Source organism: Amblyraja radiata, chromosome 26, assembly GCF_010909765.2.
Source record: "Amblyraja radiata isolate CabotCenter1 chromosome 26, sAmbRad1.1.pri, whole genome shotgun sequence".
Classification (NCBI taxonomy): Eukaryota; Metazoa; Chordata; class Chondrichthyes; order Rajiformes; family Rajidae; genus Amblyraja; species Amblyraja radiata.
Window position 1 is genome coordinate 12,519,075 of NC_045981.1, and position 20,229 is coordinate 12,539,303.

Consider the following 20,229-nt stretch of genomic DNA (forward strand, 5'->3'; position numbering starts at 1 on the left):
TGCCCTTTAACTAACTGCTAGGAAGGAAACTGAGAGACTCTGTATTATCATCAATAGCAACAGTTTCTTTTAAGTCACTCCATAGTTCCAGGAGACAATCAAAATCACCAGGTTGAATAAAGTTCATGTACCCAGTTGAATATGCCTCCTATTGCAGTTTGACTTGCAATCAGTAAATGGTTAATTTTAACACTCACTTCACCTAAGCAATGTTTTCCATTCACCCCCTCAGTTTGATTTCTGTTTACTGCAACACAGTCATAACAATCTCCTCCCACCTCAACCCACCCCATCCTGTGTGGGTCAAATGAATATTACTTTAATTACCTGGAAAGTAAAAGAACTGGAAATACCAGCAAGCTGGTAGCAGGGAGAGGGGGCAAAGGATGGCTGTAGATAGGGGTGACACATCTAAAAGGTAGGGTGGCACTGTGGCACAGTGGTTGAGTTGCTGCCTTACAGCGCTTGCAGCACCGGTTCGATCCCGACTACGGGTGCCGTCTACAGGGCTGCTAACATTGGGTGAGAGTTGAGTGTGAGAAATTGCGAGGGAGCTTAGCGACCGAGGGGGGGGGGGGGGGAGGGTGTAGGAGGGGGTATCCCCCCCTCCCACGGTAGGGAGCTTTTGCATTTTTCAGCTTGAAATTGTGCAATCTGGTGCATACTGTAACGAGTCTTTTAACTTACACTTGAATGCAACATTTATGCTTCAGATTCGGTTAGGTATGAATAAGGTTAGGCTAAATTACATTCCTAATTACATTCCACAGTTGAGCTAGGCTCTGATCAACAGGAGCGGCACATGAATGATCTTAGCATATTCATGTATGGAAATCAGATTATAATTCATGCTGTTATGCATATTTATATAGAGAAACAAAATCATTGAAACAAGGCAAGAGGAGTCAGACTTCCATCACTATTCTGCACAAATAAATCAATCAACCTTACCCTTTGACTATAGAAACAAGACAAAAATAATGCCACATATTCAACCATATATGGTTCAATGAAATTAAGATATATATGGAAAACATATATGATGGAAACAGGCCCTTTGGCCCACCAAGTCCACACCGACCAGCAATCTACCATACACCAGTTGTATCACGCCAGGGACAATTTACTGAAGCCAATTAACCTACAAACTTTACTTCTTTCGGATGAGGGAGAAACCGGAATATCCAGAGAAAACCATGTGTTCATAAGGAGAATGTACAAATATTGTACAGACAGCACCTGTAGTCAGGATCAAATCTGGGTCTGTGGTGCTGCAAGGCAGCAACTCTACTGCTGTGCAACCGTGCCACGTCAGCGGCTCCGGAGGCGGCACCGACGCCCCCACTCACCCGGTCCGCTCCTGGCTCCAGGCCGGGGTTAAAACTCCATGCGGTGTGGACAAAGCGGCCGCCGGACACAGAACTGCCGGAGGTGAGGGTGAGAGGTGTGAGCGGTGCCTTGCGTGGGGCGGTGCTGGGACCACTGCCGTGTCTCACCTATCACACCATCTGCATGGGAATGTGAATGCGGGTGAGGCAGCATCTATGGAGCGGTAGACAAAAATGCTGGAGAAATGCTTGAGTCTGAAGAAGGGTCAAACTCAGACATAGGTGCTGCCTCACCCGCTGAGTTACTCCAGCATTTTTGTCTACATTGCCATTTTAAATAGTTTGCGAAGGGCTTAAGCCAATTAAATTGCTCGTTCATTACGGGAAACCCGCCGACAGAAAACTATTCTCCTTGGTGAGTGTGGAAGAGTGTGACTTTGTTTATTTATTTATATTTAAAAAAACAATTTGAGCGTGAGAACTTCTGTCATCAGCGTGAGAGCGTGAGAATTTCGTCAAATGCGTGAGTCTCACGCTCAATGCTTGAGAGTTGGCAGCCCTACATCTGTATGGAGTTTGTACCGAGATCTCAAAGAAAACCGAGCGGGTTTTCTCTGAGATCTTCAGGTTTCCTCCCACACTCCCAAGATATACAGGTCTGTAGGTAAATTGGCTTGGTATAAATGTGAATTGTCCATAGTGTGTGTAGGATAGTGTTAGTGTGCAGGGATCGCTGGTCGGCGCAGACTCAGTTGGCCGAAGGGCCTGTTTCCACGCTGCATCTCTAAACTAATCTAAACTAAACCAGTAAGATAATAGCAGGGAGAGTGACTGGGGGGTGGCTTGTAGAGAGCGCGACTCATCTTAAATCACCTTTATCCTGTTCTGAACCGCGCACTTTCCCCTAAACACCTCTTAGTATTAGATGATGGAGGTGAACTCAAGTGCCTAACTACCATTTGTAAAGACAATGACACAACAATATAATTGTTCCCAACAAGCTGGAGAATGGCAGGGAGAGAGGGTTGTACGTGTTCAGAAGGGTCTCTTTGTGTAGGAAGGAACTGCAGATGCTGGTTTAAACCGAAGATAGATACAAAAAGCTGGAGTAACTCACCAGGTCAGGCAGCATCTCTGGAGAAAAGGAATAAGTGACATAGAAACATAGAAAGCAGGTGCAGGAGTAGGCCATTCGGCCCTTCGAGCCAGCACCGCCATTCAGTATGATCATGGCTGATCATCCAAAATCAGTACCCCGTTCCTGCTTTCTCCCCATATCCCTTGAGGGTCAGGCAGAGGGTCAGGTAGCATCTCTGGAGAAAAGGAATAGGTGACGTTTCGGGCCTAGATCCGTCTTCAGACTCAAGAAGGTTCACGACCCGAAACGTCACCTACTCCTTTTCTCCAGAGACCCGCTGGATTACTCCAGCTTTCTGTGTCTATGGACATGTAAAGGCTGTGGAAACAAATACCTTTTGCCCTTTTGACCCCACTTCTGAAACTCAACTGGAACTAATTTTAGAACTGTTGACCAATGTACATATGTTACGTCTCACATTTAGTGCCAAGAACCCAGAATTAATTTCCACTACTTAAAGTTTTAATGCTGCATTTCCTGCCTAAGATGCCAGTTTTTTTTCCCAATAGCGTTCCTTTGATCTAGGTGAGAAAAAGGATTATGTAAATAAGAACTTGTTTCTCAGTCTAGGAGTAGAGATGCTGCTTCACGGAGCCTGAGGCCCGGGTTCGATCCTGACTACGGGTGCTGTCTGTACAGAGTTTGTACACTCTCCCTGTAACTGCGTGGGTTTTCTCCGGGCGCTCCGGTTTCCTCCCACACTCCAAAGACGTACAGTTTTGTAAGTTAATTGGCTTCAGTAAAATTGTAAATTGTCTATCGTGTGTAGGATTGAACTGGTGTACGGGGTGATCGCTGGTCGGCGCAGACTCGGTGGGCCACAGGTCCTGTTTCCGCGCCGTATCTCTAAAGTCTAAAGTAAACTCTAAAGGTGCAACTTCTGCAAGAGAATGGAGATTGTTGAGGAATAAATCAAAATGCTTGTTAAGTTTTAAAGAGAAGAAACAGTTCTGCTGCCTTGGAGAATCCAAACAAAGTCAAGATCTTCAAATTAAACTCAGATTGTTCAGGGTGGTGTCAGGAAGCAATTACTCCTACGTAAGAGAGACGGAATCTGGAACATCCTGACCCCAAATAAGAGGGTGTGCGATCAATTATAAACATCGAAATAGATTGGAGACACAAGGAACTGCAGTCCCTTAAACTCAAAGTTTTACAGTAAAGGGCCTGTCCCACTGTACGAGGTAATTCAAGAGTTCTCCCGAGTTTCCCCTGATTCGAACTCGGGGAATTACGGTAATGGCCACTCGTAGGTACTCGGGGCTCTCGTGGACGTTTTTCAACATGTTGAAAATTCTTCACGAGCTTACCGCATTTCCCGAGTACCTGCCGTTAGCGTAACGAGCCGCTAAGAGATGTCCCGAGCTCTGACGTACCCGCTACGTACATTCTACATACTTACCACGAGTTTGATTTTTTTTTAAACTCGGGAGAGGTCTTGAATTACCTCGTACAGTGGGACAGGCCTTAACCCAGCGAGTCAGGCAGCATCTCCAGAGGCGACATTTCGGGTCGGGGCCCTTCTCTAGTTTGGTAAAGGTATCAAGGGATATGGAACCAAGAAGTTGCGATGGAAATTGAGGATTGGAAATAGAATTGAGAGATGCCGACCAGACCACACTCAGTTTTGGAACAATCTTGACCAGCTTACTTAGTTTAGTTTAGTTTAGTGTAGTTTAGTTATACAGCATGGAAACAGGCCCTTCAGCCCACAGAATCCACACCGACCATCGACCACCCATTCAGACACGTTGTATGTTATCCCACGTTCTCATCCACTCCCTGCACACGAGGGGCGATGTCACAGAGGACAATTAACCTACAAACCCGCACGTCTTCGGGATGTGGGAGAAAACCGGAGCACCCGGAGGAAGCCCACGTGGCCACGGGGAGAGCATGCAAACTCCACACAGACAGCACCCGAGGTCAGGAAGGAACTCGGGTCTCTGGCGCCGTGAGACTGCGGCTCTACCAGCTGTGCCGCCGTGCCACTTAATACCAAGATAAAAGCGGGCAGTGTTTTCAACATTTTCTGAATTTTGCAGAGTTGGCATTTCTCATACGCTTTATGAAAGTTTCAAACACAAATCTTCGATGGAAGACCTCGTTGAGTTTGAACTCTTTGTCACTTATAATGAGGAATAAGAAATATCATGTGAGAAGCACAATTACTAGATTGCGAAACGCCATATTCAATGGAAAGCCAATCATCATAAGTTTACATATGAAAATTCACAGCTTTTGATAAAAATGTCAAATGTCAAATCTGTGGCTGTTTGGCACAGCAAATCTGTCTTTGATTGCGCATGTCATCACATGCCACGTAGTGTAGAGATTCAGGGCTTTCACAAACTTCTGGTGCTTCCAGGTTTATTCTACGTTCTGCATGTTCTAACGAACAGTGGAAAGTCCCTAGGATTAGTTCCATTTAGAAATCACCAATATTTTTTCCTCGTCCTTGATTCGAACGTGTAGAACACAGAACAGTACTGCGTGGGCCCTTCAGCCCAAGGTTTCTGTGAAACTAATTACATATTCCTGCACATATTCTATTTCTCCCCATTTCATGACTGGTCGTGTGCCTGTTTAAATGCTGCAGAACATTGCTACCTTTAGGGGCGGTATGGTGGCGCAGTGGGTAGAGCTGCTGCCTTACAGCGCCAGAGACCCGGGTTCGATCCCGACTACGGGTGCTTGTCTGTACGGAGTTTGTATGTTCTACCTGTGACCACGTGGGTTTCCTCCGGGTTCTCCGGTTTCCTCCCACATGCCAAAGACATACGGGTTTGCAGGTTAATTGTTCTTTGTATCTTGTCCCTAGTATGTTGGATAAAGCTTGTGTGCAGGTGATCGATGGTCAGCGTGGACTCGGTGGGCCGAAGGGCCTGTTTCCATGCTGTATCTCTAAACTAAACTAAACCTGCTAAGTTACTCCAGCACATTGTCTTGTTGAAAGTTTCCCCTCTCACCTAAAAGCTATGCCTTTCGGAAAAGGCCCTTCGGCCCACTGAGTCAGCGCCGACCAGCGATCACCCCGTACACTAGCATGAACTTACACACTTTATTACCGAAGCCAATTAGCCTGCAAAGCTAAACGTCTTTGGGATGTGGGAGGTAACCGGAGCTTCCCGGAGAAAACCCACGCAGGTCACGGGGAGAACGTACAAACTCCGTACAGCCAGCACCCGCAGTCAGGATAGAAGCTGGGTCTCTGGCGCTGTAAGGCAGCAACTCTACCGCTGCGCCACCCTGCCACCCATAGCTAATGCTCCCTAAACTAGGCAATGGTATGAATGACTGTGGATACTGGAGTCTTGAATAAAAACTAAAACGCTGGAGGAACTCAGTGGGTTGCGGAGCATCTCTGGAGGGAAATGGACAGACAATGTTACGGTTCACGACCAGGTACTCCATGAAAGGCTGGTGGCTAAAAAATGACATATTGTCCCACTGAATTATTTGCCTTTGAACATCGATGTTTAAAATGGTAAAGGAGCTTTAATGGTAACTGTGCTCCCATGTTCCATTCCACAGTGTCTAGATTTCAGAAGAACCCAATGACCTAATGAACACCGTGTGGTTGCACAGTATTAGTCTAAGTCTTTCCACACTGTGACAACATGCATCAACTTTAGCAATGCTGCGTTATGAAGAGCTGGCGAATACACACACATCGTGTTAGCTGGAACGGAAGGTTAAAGAGTTTCTTGGGCAACAGTCCACAAACAACATCTGGTATAAATTGGTCGACAGATACTGCCCAACAGCACTGTCCCTTCATTTGAGCAAAGGTGAAATTTCTTTGTAGATTTACCTTGACAGGCAGCAAGAAGAGTGGGGCAGCACGGTGGTGCAGCGGTAGAGTTGCTGCCTTGCAGCGCTTACAGCACCAGAGACCCGGGTTCGATCCCGACTGCAGGTGCTTGTCTGTACCGAGTTCGTACGTTCTCCCCGTGACCGCATGGGTTTTCTCCGAGATCTTCAGTTTCCTCCCACACTCCCAAGACGTACAGGTTTGCAGGTTAATTGGCTTGGTATCAATGTAAATCATCCCTACTGTGTGTAGGGTAATGTTAATATGCGGAGACCATTGGTCGGTGCGGACTTGGTGGGCCGAAAGGCCTGGTTTCCGCGCTATATCTTTAAAAACTAAAACTAAGAGTAATCAAACAAGCAAACACCCATCTGAGAGCAGTCCCAAGAATGTTCTGCGCGCTCCAGCCCCACCAGCCTCATCTTTGGGCATCCTGAGGGTAGAGCAGAGGATGTCGTGGTTGTGTTGCTCCTGGGCCTGGCCAAGCTGGCCATTCATGGGTCACGGCGCAATGCAGAAGAGCTCCCCGCCCGAGCAGACTGCTTGCCACTCTTCTGGGTACCCGTGCCTGGGTACCCCTCAAAAAGGAACATGCGGTGCCCATGGGCACCATGGGGGAGGTCCGTGACCGCTGGGACCAGGATTGTAATATAGTTATTTAATATTTAGTATTAAGAATATTCAGTAATTTTTTATTATGATGGTGGGTGGATTTGTATTGGTTGTTTTGTAAATAATATTGCTGTAAAATAATGCATTGACTGAGTCTGAAGATGGGTCCCGACCTAAATTATCTCCTGTCCACTCCCTCCCTAGATGCTGCCTGCCCTGCTGAGTTTTGTGTTTTACTCACGACTCCAGCTTCTGCAGCCTCTTGTGTCTCCAGCTTGTTTCAACATCCTTGCCAACATAGTACCTGGAATAACTTTACTTCAAGATAAGCATGTAGCCATGGGCACTCGCATGGGCCCCAGCTGTGCCTGCCTTTTTGTTGGTTATGTCGAATAGTCCATATTGCAAGTGTACATTGGCAGCTTCCCCCATCTCTTTATCTCCTTATCTTACACATTTTGTATTTTAATCTATGGCCTTTGTCCAACCTCTGCCAAAACCGAAACCCCCCTCATCTGTATCTACCTAACACTTGCCAGAATTTGTGTTGCCGCCACCTCCCTTCCAGCTTTCTCCCCCCCCCCCCCCCCCCCCCCCCCCCCCCCTTCCCGCACCTCTACAATCAGTCTGAAGAAGGGTCCCAACCCAAGACATCACCTATCCATGTGTAGAAAGGAACTGCAGATGCTGAAGTTAGACACAAATTGCTGGAGTAACTCAGCAGGTCAGACAGCATCTCTGGAGAAAAGAAACAGGTTATGTTTTGGATCGAGACCCTTCTTCTGGTCTCGACCCCAAATGTCACCTACTGCTATACTCCAGAGATGCTGTCTGACCCGCTGAGTAAATCCCGCAGTTGGTATTTTTGTTTTGTAAACCTACTTCTGTAGTTGGCAAGGGTTACATCCCTCAATAACACTGAGGTGCACGAGTGACCTTCATAGCCGGGATAGTGCTCAGTGTTTGTATTTAAAAAGGATTCTGACTGAAAAGTTCTCACTAAATTATGTCAAGACAAGTTTTCAATAAATATATTTTGAAGTAAACACTGTCGATATACCTTGGCCTAAAGCAAAATATGTGTAAAATTGGGGTGCCACAATGTCTTAGCTGGCAGTGTTGCTGCCTCACAGCGTCAGAGACTTGGCTTTGACTTGTGCTGTCTGGGTGGAGTTTGCACGTTCTCCCTGTGACCATTTGGTTTTCCTCCGGGTGCTCCGGTTTCCTCCCACATCCTGAAGACATGCACGTTTGTAGGTTAATCGGTCTCTGCAAATTGCCCCTAGAGTGTAGGGAGTGGATGAGAAAGTGGGATAACATAGAACCAGTGTGAATGGGTGATCGATGGTCGGAGTGGATTAGGTGGGCCGAAGGGTCTGTTTTCATGCTGCGACTTACAAACAATCTGTCAAATTTAGCAACTCTATTTCATATTTAATTTGAATCAAAAGGCATAAGCAGAAATGTTTTGAAAAGTTGGAAACATTTCCACGGGATTTTAAAAAATGTTTCCAGTGTTACATTACATCAGCTCTCTGCAGAAACCAGCTGATGGGAATTTCGAATGGTTACAGTTTAATAACGTGAACTTTAGATTGTGAATTCCCAAAAGTATGTCTCAAGATTCAATCCGTGTGGAAACAGGCCCTTTGGCCCACCCAGCAACGATCTCTCCATACACTAACACTATCCTACACACACACTTGGGACAATTTACAATTTCACCAAAGCCAATTAACAGACAAACCTGCACGTCTTTGGTGTGTGGGAGGAAAGCAGAGCCCCCGAAGAAATCCCACGCGGTCACAGGGAGAGGGTACAAACTCCATAAGACAACAGTCGTAGTCAGGACTGAACCCGGATCTCTGGCGCTGTGAGGCAGCAGCTCTACCGCTCAACTACAGTGCAGATTCAATTGTATCAGACAAAAGGGAAGTGGATGAGCATTTAAAGGTAGTTAACTAATGCCGAGATTGTCGAGTATTTGTTCGCACTAGGTAATCACTGCTGGATCTTGGCTCAGCAATGCTGTGAGCTCAAGTGAGTAAATTGATTCTCCCAGTGCGAGACCCATGTACTTAGATTCATACTGAGTACATTTCACACCATCAGTGTGCAATTCTGGAAAGCAACATTTTGGAACAACATGAATGAACAGGACATTTAATAGTCGAGCATCATAGGGCAGCACGGTGGGGCAGCGGTAGAGTTGCTGCCTTACATGTCTGACTATGGGTGCTTGTCTGGACGGAGTTTGTATCTTTCCGCGCTGTATCTCTAAACCAAACTAAACTAAACTAATCATGATAAGAGATATGCATCTAAAGAAGTCAGTACTGTGCTCAATAGAGCGAAAGAGGATAAGGGGAGATCTAGCTGATGTGGAGACATGATTATTTTGTATAGAGTTTATTTGCTTCCACCGGCAGCAGACCAGTATGTAGTTGGGACAGACTTGAGTAAATTGCCAAAAGAGGGTTAGCAAAGAGAAAGAGTAGGTTGTTATGACCTGACGTGCATTTAAGTAAAATGTGGAGGTGGTAGTTTAGTTTAGTTTAGTTTAGAGATACACTGTGAAAACAGGCCCTTTGGCCCACCGAGTCCGCACCGACCAGCGATTCCCACACACTAACACCAGCCTTCACATGCACTATGGACAATTTACATTTTCTCCAAAGCTAATTAACGTACAAACCTGTACGTCTTTGTGGGAGGGAACCGGAGATCCCAGAGAAAACCCATGCAGGTCACGGGGAGAACATGCAAACTCCGTACAGACAGCACCAGTAGTCAGGATTGAACCCGGGTCTCTGGCGCTGTAAGGCAGCAACTCGACCACTGCGCCACCGTGCCGCCCTATAAAAGTAATATCTTCCTTTGACTGTGATCAATATTGAAGTTGGGAAAGGCTCTCCATAGTTTAATCTTCCTTCAAATCCTAGTCTGTAATAGTACATTGTACCCAGAGACCCGGGTTCGATCCTGACAATGGGTGCTGCCTGTAGGGAGTTTGTACGTTCTCCGCGTGACCACGTGGGTTTTCTCCGGGTGCTCCGGTTTCCTCCCACACTCCAAAGACGTACAGGTTTGTAAGTTAATTGGCTTTGGTAAAATTGTAAATGTTGTTGTTTAGTGTGTAGCGTAGTGCTGGTGTTCGGGGTGATCACTGGTCGGAGCGGACTCGCTGGGCCTGTCTCCGCACTGCATCTCTAATAGTCTCAAGGTGCAACTTCTCTAAGAGAATGGAGATTGAGGAAAAAAAATGTGATCGTTAAGGCTTGAAGAAAAGAAACAGTTCTTCTGCCTTGGAGAATCCAAACAAAGTCAAGATCTTCAAATTAAACTCAGATTGTTCAGGGTGGTGTCAGGAAGCAATTACTCCTACATAAGAGAGACATAATCTGGAACATCCTGACCCCATATAAGAGGGTGTGCGATCAATTCTAAACATCGAAATAGATTGGAGACACAAGGAATTGCAGACGCTGGAGTCTAGAGTGAAATTTAAGGTGTTGCAGTAACTCAGCGGGTCAAGCAGCATCTCTAGAGGACATGGATAGGCTCTATTTTGGGTCGGACCCCTCCTCTAGAATCTAAAGTATTGCATGTCACGGCGGGCAGACTTAGAGAACATGAGGGTGAGACAATTAATTTATTAATGTACAGGCTGGGTTGAAGCCCATTGTTCATGGCACAAGTGATTGGTTTGGTGATGTCAATTAGGTTCTCCTTTTTATTAAGTATTTCTCAAGTCTCAAATTACTTCCTGTTAGCTGTGTCACAAACTGAAACTGAAATGAGTAACATTCTTTTGAAACTAAAGGTTTCCAGGGTAGCCCATGCTCTGACTAACCGAAAACCACAGGAAGGTGCAAGATGGAGACAGGAATCAGTTCCTCTTCAAGCAAGTCCGAGTTTAATATGTTCTCTCATTGCGTCAAAGCTGGGCGAGAAGATTAAAGTGTCATGTGAACCTAGCTCTCACACCATAAACAAAACATATTTGAATAGAGTTATAGTCATACAGTGTGAAAACAGGCCCTTCGGCCCAACTTGCCCACACTGACCAACATGTCCCAATTACATTAGCCCCACCTGCGCAGTAACAACTTACTTTAAACTTGTTGATTGCACAACTAAAATATCTTAATTGTCTGATTGCCCAACACCTTCGCTCAGATCTCCCGGTGGCTCAGCACTTCAACTCCCCCCTCCCATTCCGAATCCGACCTTTCTGTCCTGGGCCTCCTCCATGGCCAGAGTGAGTCCCACCGTAAATTGGAGGAGCAGCACCTCATATTTCGCTTGGGCAGTTTACACCCCAGCGGTATGAACATTGACTTCTCCAATTTCAGGTAGACCCTGCTTTCTCCCTCCTTCCCCTCCCCTCCCCAGCTCTCCCACAGCCCACTGTCTCCGTCTCTTCCTTTCTTCTTTCCGCCCCCACCACCCCACATCTGTCTGAAGAAGAGTCTCGACCCGAAACATCACCTTTTTCGTCGCTCCATAGATGCTGCCTCACCCGCTGAGTTTCTCCAGCATTTTTATCTACCCCTGTATGATTGGTGACTTCCCTCATGGTTCAAAGGTGTGAATTGCAAACGCACTGTGAAATTATTTTCTGACACACCTACCGCACCCTCGAGGTCGGCCGCGGGGGGTCCTCACCCGGGGAACAAAGGTGGACGGGCGAAGAGAGGGACGTGGGTTCGCTGGTCGGCCCTCACGTCCAAGGAAGGCGATGGCTGGAGGCCCCGCAGTGCCTGGAACTGGCAACGCTCATAACAACGACAGCGGCGGTAACACATGCATGCAAGATCACCGATCAAATAATATTGAGAACCAGAATGGTGCCGCAGCGTAGAGTTGCTGCCTTACAGCGCTTGTAGCTTTGGAGACCCGGGTTCGATCCCGACTACGGGAGCTGTCTGTAGGGAGTTTGAACGTTCTCCCCATGACCTGCGTGGGTTTTCTCCGGGTGCTCCGGTTTCCTCCCACACTCCAAAGACCCACAGGTTTGTAGGTTAATTGGCTTGGTGAGAGTGTAAATTGTCCCTAGTGTGTGTAGGGTAGCGTTAGTGCGCGGGGATCGCTAGTCGGTGCGGACTCGGTGGGCCGAAGGGCCTGTTTCCGCGCAGTACCTCTAAACTGAACTAAATTAAACTCAACCAGCTGCTAAGAGCTGTCACCATGGGGCAGAGGATCTGCCAGGAAGTCCCCTTGGTGGCAGCAAACAGATCAGAAGCAACTGTACAGAATTACATTTCCGCTTAAATAAAATCACTCTTGTTGTAAATTTTCCTTCTTTTATGATCGTCTGAACTCCGACAGACTGCATCTGTAAGAATGAAGTACTGTACACCAATAAAAGTTAGATAACTATCTAAATCATCTTTTAATTAATAACTCCCTTTACTTTACTCAGGGGTGATCAATGAACCTTTGTATCATTGGCTATTTATGAATATTATTGAAGTGCAGTGTTGGACCAGGTTAATACTTTGACCTGTAATGGTGGCTGTGATCCATAATATCCCAAGTTTAAAATGATCAGAAATTATTAATAATCCATACTGACATATTTAAATTCCGAGGGATAAATATACACCAGTGATTTGTCCTGGAACAGCCACATCGAAGCTGTGGCCAAGAAAGCACACCAACGCCTCTACCTCCTTCGATAGGTTGACAAGATTAATCCACGGGATGGCGGGATTGTCATATGGGAAAAGATTGGAAAGAGTGGGCTTGTATTCACTGGAATTTAGAAGGATGAGAGGGAATCTTATAGAAACGTATAAAATTATAAAAGGACTGGACAAGCTAGATGCAGGAAAAATGTTCCCAATGATGGCGAAGTCCAGAAACAGGGGCCTCAGTCCAAGAATAAAGGGGAGCCCATTTAAAACTGAGATGAGAAAAAAAAAAAATCACCCATAGAGTTGTGAATTTGTGGAATTTTCTGCCACAGAAGGCAGTGGAAGCCAATTCATTAGATGAATTTAAAAGAGAGTTAGAGCTATCGGGACTAGCGGAATCAAGGGATATGGGGAGAAGGCAGGCACGGGTTACTGATTGTGGATGATCAGCCATGATCACAATGAATGGCGGTGCAGGCTCGAAGGGCCAAATGGCCTCCTCCTGCACCTATTTTCTATGGTTTCCATGACTTCGGAAGTTTGGCATGTCCCCAACAACCCACACCAACTTCTACAGGGGTGCCATGGAAAGCATCTTATCAGGATACGTCACAGCCTGGTTTGAGAACCATCCCATCCAAGACCGCAAGAAATTACAGAGAGTTGTGGACGTGGCCCAGACCATCACACAAATCAGCCTCCCTTCCAATGACTCCATCTACACGCTGCCTCGGCAAGGCCTCCAGCATAATCAAGGACCAATTTCACCCTGTTCACTCACTCTTCTCCCCTCTCCCATCAGACGAGAGGTACAGAAGTTTGAAATCACACACCTCCAGATTCAGGGAAGGTTTCTTTCCATCGGGCAACTGAACGGTCCTCTCACCAGCTAAATGTGTGGTCCTGACCTCCCATATACCTCACTGGAAACATTTGAAATATTTTTCATCGGACTTTATCAGACTTCAAAGTTGTATCTTTGCACTAAATGTTGTGACCTTCATCCATTTCCTGTGCACTGTGGACGACTTGATTGTAGTCATTTATAGTCTTCGACTGGATAATACGCAAATAAAAGCTTTTCACTTTACCTCGGTACACGTGACAATAGTAAGCTAAACAAAACTCCCAGACTCTGCGGGTTTTCCCTGGGTGCTCCGGTTTCCTGCTGCATTCCAAAGATGTGCAAGTTTGTAGGTTAATTAGCTTCTGTAAATTGTCCCAAGTGTGTAGGATGCAAAAGTGGCGTAACATTGAACTAGTGTACGGGTGATCGATGGACAGCTTGGACTTGCTGGGCCGAAGGGCCTGTTCCATGCTGTATCTCTAAATCTAGTGCACTAAACCATTTAGCTGTAATTCAAAAATAGTTTACAAATGTTTCCTGCACCTTGACTGACTATCAGGCAAATGAACCATCCAACTCCCAACAACGAGAGAGCAGTCCTGAGCTACTACCGATCTCGTTGGAGATCCTCGGACGACCTTTGATTGAACTGTACTGGACTTTATCTTGCACTAAATGTTATTCACATTATTCCCTGTAGCATGTATCTGTACACTGTGGATGGCTCGATTGTAATAATCTATTGTCTTTCCGCTGACTGGTTCATAAGTTCATACGTTCTAGGCGCAGAATTAGGCCATTCGGCCCATCAAGTCTATTCCGCCATTCAATCATGGCTGATCTACCTTTCCCTCTCAACCCCACTCTCCTGTCTTCACCACATAACCCCTGACACCCTCACAAATCGAGTAAATCAAGTAGTCAAGACTGGTTAGCACACAACAAAAAGCTTTTTCACTGTACCTCGATACACGAGACAATAAACTAAGCTCAAACTCAAACTCGAATTGCAGTCAATTTTTGACAAAAGACAAATGTCATTCACTGTTCGAGAGTCACTGGCGACAGATTAAAGTTTCAGAGTAAAGGGAAGTTGGGAGTTCCGTGGATAAAGACGTCACGATGCTTCGAGGCAAATGCTGTAATTCTGGGGGAAAACCATAGCTGATCTGTGGTGAAACTGGCTAAAGACGAAGAGGAATTTCTCAAAAGCCACTGCCACAAACTGTAAATGCATCCGAAGTGGCAGAGAATTAAATAAAATTGAACCTTCCTGCCTCAGCTGAGGTAACAGCTGGTACCAGAAGTTTTACTGAAACATTAAGTAGTTTCCTTTTAGAGATACAGCGCGGAAACAGGCCCTACGGCCCACAGAGTCCGCACCGACCAGCGATTACCGTACACTCACACTATCCTACACATCCTAGGAACAATTTCCAATTATACCGAAGCCAATTAACATACAAACCTGTCGGCTTTAGAGTGTGGAAGGAAACCGGAGCTCCCGTAGAAAACCCACGCAGGTCACGGGGAAAACGTACAAACTCCGTATAGACAGCACCCGTAGTCAGAATTGAACCCGGGTCTCCGGCGCTGTAAAGTAGCATTTCTAACGCTGCACCATCGCACTGCCCCGTGTATCAAGATTTTCTGTGAAAACATGACTAGAATTATCCATACTTCCTAAATCTGGCTGCCCAAATAGGTCAAGGGTTTTTCCCTGGTTAAGTTAGCCACATGATTTAAGAAAGCCCCGGGTTTGGCCCTGGTCAGGTCTTGGGCAGTTGTTTTTAGATTGGGCATCAGGGTTATTCCAATAGTCCAAGTGTGAGTGGGGAAATCAGCCAGTATTCCCCTGCAATGAATAGAAACATCGTGAGCTGTGTTTATTATGTGCAATTTGTGGTATCAGCTCTCTTATACTCTTTAGACTATATAACCTTAATCCTGATATCAGTTACATGAAGGCCAAGAGGGAGCCAAGGCTCTAGATTGACACTAAATAAGAAAACACGAAGGGAAGAGATATCTGACTGTCACAAGAGCTGAATTATTTCCCAACCTTATTCATCTAAAATGAGGTGCAGACCTTCGAGTGTCTTTTTTTATCGATTGCATAAAGAAGTGCAGCACGGTGGTACAGCCATAGAGTTACTGCTTCACAGCGCCAGAGACTCGGGTTCGATCCTGACTTCGGATGCTGTCTGTGTGTGGAGTTTGCACGTTCTCCCTGTGACCGCGTGGGTTTCCTCTGGGTGCTCCGGTTTCCTCCCACGTCCCAAAGATGTGCGGTTTGTAGGTTAATTGGTGGATTGTCTCTTGTGTGTGTAGGGTAGAACTAATGTGTGGGGATCACTGGTTGGTCGGCATTGACTCAGTTGGCTGAAGGCCCTGTTTCGATTCTGTATCGCTAAACAAAACCCAACTAAACAAAGTTTTTGAGTTATTCATACATGTCTTTCTGCAGCGCATTCCATACACCCACCATCCTTTGTGTGATAAAGTTACCCTTCAGGTTTCTAATAAATCTTTCCCATCTCACCTTAGACCTAAGGTAGACACAAAATGCTGGAGTAACTCAGCGGGTGAGGCAGCATCTCTGGAGAGAAGGAATGGGAGACGTTTCGGGGCGAGACACTTCTTCAGATTGAAGAAGGGTTTCAACCCAAAACGTCGCCCATTCCTTCTCTCCAGAGATGCTGCCTCACCCGCTGAGTTACTCCAGCATTTTGTGTCTACCTTCGATTTAAACCAGCATCTGCAGTTCTTTCTTTCACCTTAGACCTATGTCCTTTGGTACTTGATTCCCCTACACTGGGCAAGAGGCTGTGTACATAAAATGGTGTGGGTGCTGTAAATCTGTAAAACACTTTGGGTTATCCCAGAGTGTTTCCCAGTGCATATTGTTAAGGGCATATTATTAATAAACCGACTTGTTCGAGAAACTCACTCACTGTTCCAGAAGATGTTTAATTTTGTGTCTGTTACTGTCTGAGCTGTAATTAAGAGGACAGATGGGCCCCACCTAAAAGCCTAAGGGTGCAAGTTAAACACAAAATTCCCTCCTGCACAGTAAACTCAGGAGAGCATGAAAAACGCTAAACATTACATTATCAGCCATTATACTGTCATCCACCTCTGTGTAGGAAGGAGCTGCAGATGCCGGTTTAAACTGAAGATAGACACAAAAAGCTGGAGTAACTCAGTGGGACAGGCAGCACCTCTGGAGAAACGTCACCTGATCCTCTCCAGAGATGCTGCCTGTCCCGCTGAGTTACTCCAGCTTTTTGTGTCTATCTTTGGTTTAAACCAGCATCTGCATTTCCTTCCTTCACATTTCGTCTTGTTCAAGTTAACCTTTGCTGTTTCTCACAACACTGCAGCAATTTCTAACTGTAGAACCTTCTTGGTAACGTTTCACAAGCTTACTGACAGCACTGCGTAATCTTCATGCTCGTGTTGCAATGCGTCCTTTCTTTCCACAACGTACAGATACCTCTAAACTTCATTAATATTGATTAACTATCATGTAATTAACATTTCACTGAGAGGAATCAATAACCAAATTCAAGTCAAATTGCCCCCTGTGAATTCATGGAACTAATTAAACCTGGTAATCGTTCATTTAAAATCTATTTGCTCTCGATCGGAATTTATTTAAGTCCTATGGAGTTTATATACAATTAATTTTCCAGAATCGAGAGAAAATAAATAATGATACTGAACTCCGGGTGCTGTCTGTACGGAGTTTGTACGTTCCCAACTGTGACTGCGTTGACTTTCTCCGGGTGCCCCATGATGACCAGTGATCACCTGTACCCTAGTTCCATCCTACGCATTGGGGCCAATTTTAGTTTAGTTTAATGTAGAGATACAGTGCGAAAACAGGCCCTTCGGTCCATCATATTTTTTAGTTGAGATGCTGCCAGGTTGTGTCATGTGTTCTGCTGCTTTTATTTATGACCCCAATGAACAGCCACTAGTGTTTTGTTGGAAGCTCTCAGTAATCCTGGAAATGATCATAAAGTCATAAGGGATAGAAGCAGAATTGGGCCATTCGGCCCATCAAGTCTACTCCGCCATTCAATCGTGGTTGATCTAACTCTCCCTCCGAACCCCATTCTCTGGCACTTCTCCCCTTAACCCCTGACACCCGATCTTTAATCTTTAACGATATTTAATCTTTAATGATCTTTAAACCCAGGCTCCACCCTGCACAGCCGTGGGGGAGGCGGTGTCATGGGGAAGAAATGCTAAAAGAAAATACGCCTTTCGCGCATTTGCAAACCTTCTAATCGGATTTTGGGAAGTCTTGGGACTTCTGTTGTGTAAATTCACCTTAATGCTAAACCGCAGCTGGCAAGATTTGGCTTGCGGGGAAAGTACACAAAGGCAGATGGACTACTGTAATTAAACCTCTCCTGAACAAAGATCCAGCTTTGCTGGAGTGATTACTATAACTACGGCAATAACAGTAAAACAAAAATACCCCAAACATTCTTCAGAAGGAGTCGTGAGTTTAAAAAGTCTCCAAGCACACCGCTGGAGTAACTCAGCGGGTCAGGTGACGTTTCGGGTCGGGACCCTTCACACTGACGCGAAACGTCACCTATCCATTTTCCCCCAGAGATGCTGCCTGGCCCACTGAGTTACTCCAGTTTAGTTTAGCTTATTAATGTCACGTGTACCCATTCATTCATTCATTGATTATTGTTGAAAACATTAGCGACGCAGTGGTGCTGGTTTCCGACAGGAACGGTGACGGACGCACCACACATCTCTGTCCTCCAGTTCCTGCGGACTTCCGCCGCTGGAAGTAAAGGATTTTGGTGTGTGTGTGCTTCATCAGCATTCCTTACGATGCTATGTACGACAGTGATCGCAACTTCTACTGAGGTGTGGATGGCCGTTGGCTCGCTAGAAGCTCATCCGCCCTTTGACAGGTCTTGTTTTTGGTCCTGCTGGGGGTCCACAGCCCCCTCCTCACCTGGAAAACCAGAAGAGGGAAACGGTTTAGTCACCAAATATACAACCATGGAGCAGGTAGCACGGGATAACATGGTACCCGTGGCAGGGGGAACTCCCCCCCCCCGACCTGACCAGGAGGTCAAATGAACAGCTTTTGTTTGTATGATCTCCATAGAGGCACAGATAAAGAATAAAGATGAAGGATAAACTACAGAACTATTTCATTGTAAACCAGCATCTGCAGTTCCTTGTGACTGCATATACCCTGCCACTCCTTCTTAAACACAATGTTGTGTCATCTATGTAACGGACTACAATGTCTCAAAGGATTGCAACCCCCAGCTGACATGAGAGTTATGAGAGCAGTTTTCCGTACAACTGAAGCCGTGATTAAGGAACCAAGACTAAGGGAAATGAGTTTCCGTGTATCGTGGGACATGTTTTTTCCAGGACATTCTGTATCATGTTGTTGACTCATTAGTGTTACAGAAAGATAATCTTGCTTAAGGAGAGACACACTGCATGTTATTTTCAAAACTGATTTCTCATCCATCCATTTAGTTTCTACCCACTAGTTTAGTTTATATCTTCCTGACTGTTTGGTGGTTTCTCTTGGCAAGTGGATGCTAAATAGTTGGTTGAGTGTAGACACAAAAAGCTGGAGTAGCTCAGCAGTTCAGACAGCATCTCTGGCGAAAAGGAATAGGCGACGTTCAGACTGAAGAAGGGCCTCAAATCGAAATGTCATCTGTTCCTTTTTCTCCAGAGACGCAGTCTGACCCGCTGAGTTGCTCCAGTTTTTTACGTCAATCTTCAGTTTAAACCAGCATCTGCAGTTCCTTCCCACATAAATTAGTTGAGTGAATTGACTTCAGTAATAATGAAAGCGAGCGTGTGAACATCAGGATAGAATTAGTCATCAAGAATGCCCGTGGTGAAATGGTGAGTCCGGTAACTGACTCGGACTTGAGTAAGATTTTCAGGGACTTTACTTCCCTGAGAAAAAGGAGGCTGAATAAACTGCAGTTAATTCCTCTGGCTTGCAAAATGAAGACAATAGCAGCAATGTGCAGTTACGAAATGCACTGAAAGCAGACACAAGAGAGACACAAGGAACTGCAGGTGCTGGAATCTTGGGAAAAACACAAAGTGCCGGAGGAACTTGGTGGGTCAGGCATCGCAGAACGTAGAACATGGAACAGCACAGCACAGGAACAGGCCTTCGGGCCCACGATATCCGTGCTAAACATGATGTAAAGACCCTTACTGTATCTGCCTGCACATAATTCATATCGTTCCATTCCATGCATAATCATGTGCTTATCCAAACGTTTCTTAAAAGCTCCCATCGTATCTGTTTCCACCAACACCCCCCGCAGCATGTTCCAGGCACTCACCACCCTCTATGTCAAAAACGGTTCCTAGACATCTCCCTTCAACATTGTTTGTTTGGTTTAGATCAGTTCAGTTCAGTTTAGTTCATTTTCCCGTGTACCGAGGTAAAGTGAAAAGGTTTTGTTGCTTGTGAAGCAGTGAGTGGAAAGAGCATGCATGATTACAGTCAAGCCATATACAGCGTAGAGATACAGGATAAAGGGATTCACATTTAGTGCGAGCTGCTGTTGGAGTAGAGGTTTAAAAGAGTGGAGCGATTGCAATGCGTAAATGCAGATCCACTTCTATGACCAGCACACAAAGAGTCGCCTGGCTTGAGCGCCATCTTGCATCACAGTTCCTCTCTTACAGTACCTTAAAGCTGTGCCCTCTAGTATTTGCTATTTCACTCCTGGGGAATAGTTTCTGACTGCCGACTCTATCATCTGTGGAGGGAATGGATAGGCGGCATTTCGAATCTGCGAATGCTCTCATAAATTCATAAAACA

At 45.8% G+C, this 20,229-nt stretch overlaps 1 long non-coding RNA gene across 1 annotated transcript; it reads right to left on the reverse strand.

Moving 5' to 3' along the window:
* Positions 1-1,721: 1,721 nt before the first annotated feature.
* LOC116987762 lies at positions 1,722-19,627 on the reverse strand. The gene is made up of 3 exons (XR_004415776.1): positions 19,547-19,627; positions 19,171-19,176; positions 1,722-1,731 (listed from the first exon to the last, which is right to left on the reverse strand). It is a non-coding gene; the product is annotated as an uncharacterized LOC116987762 (long non-coding RNA).
* Between the last annotated feature and the right edge of the window lie 602 nt (positions 19,628-20,229).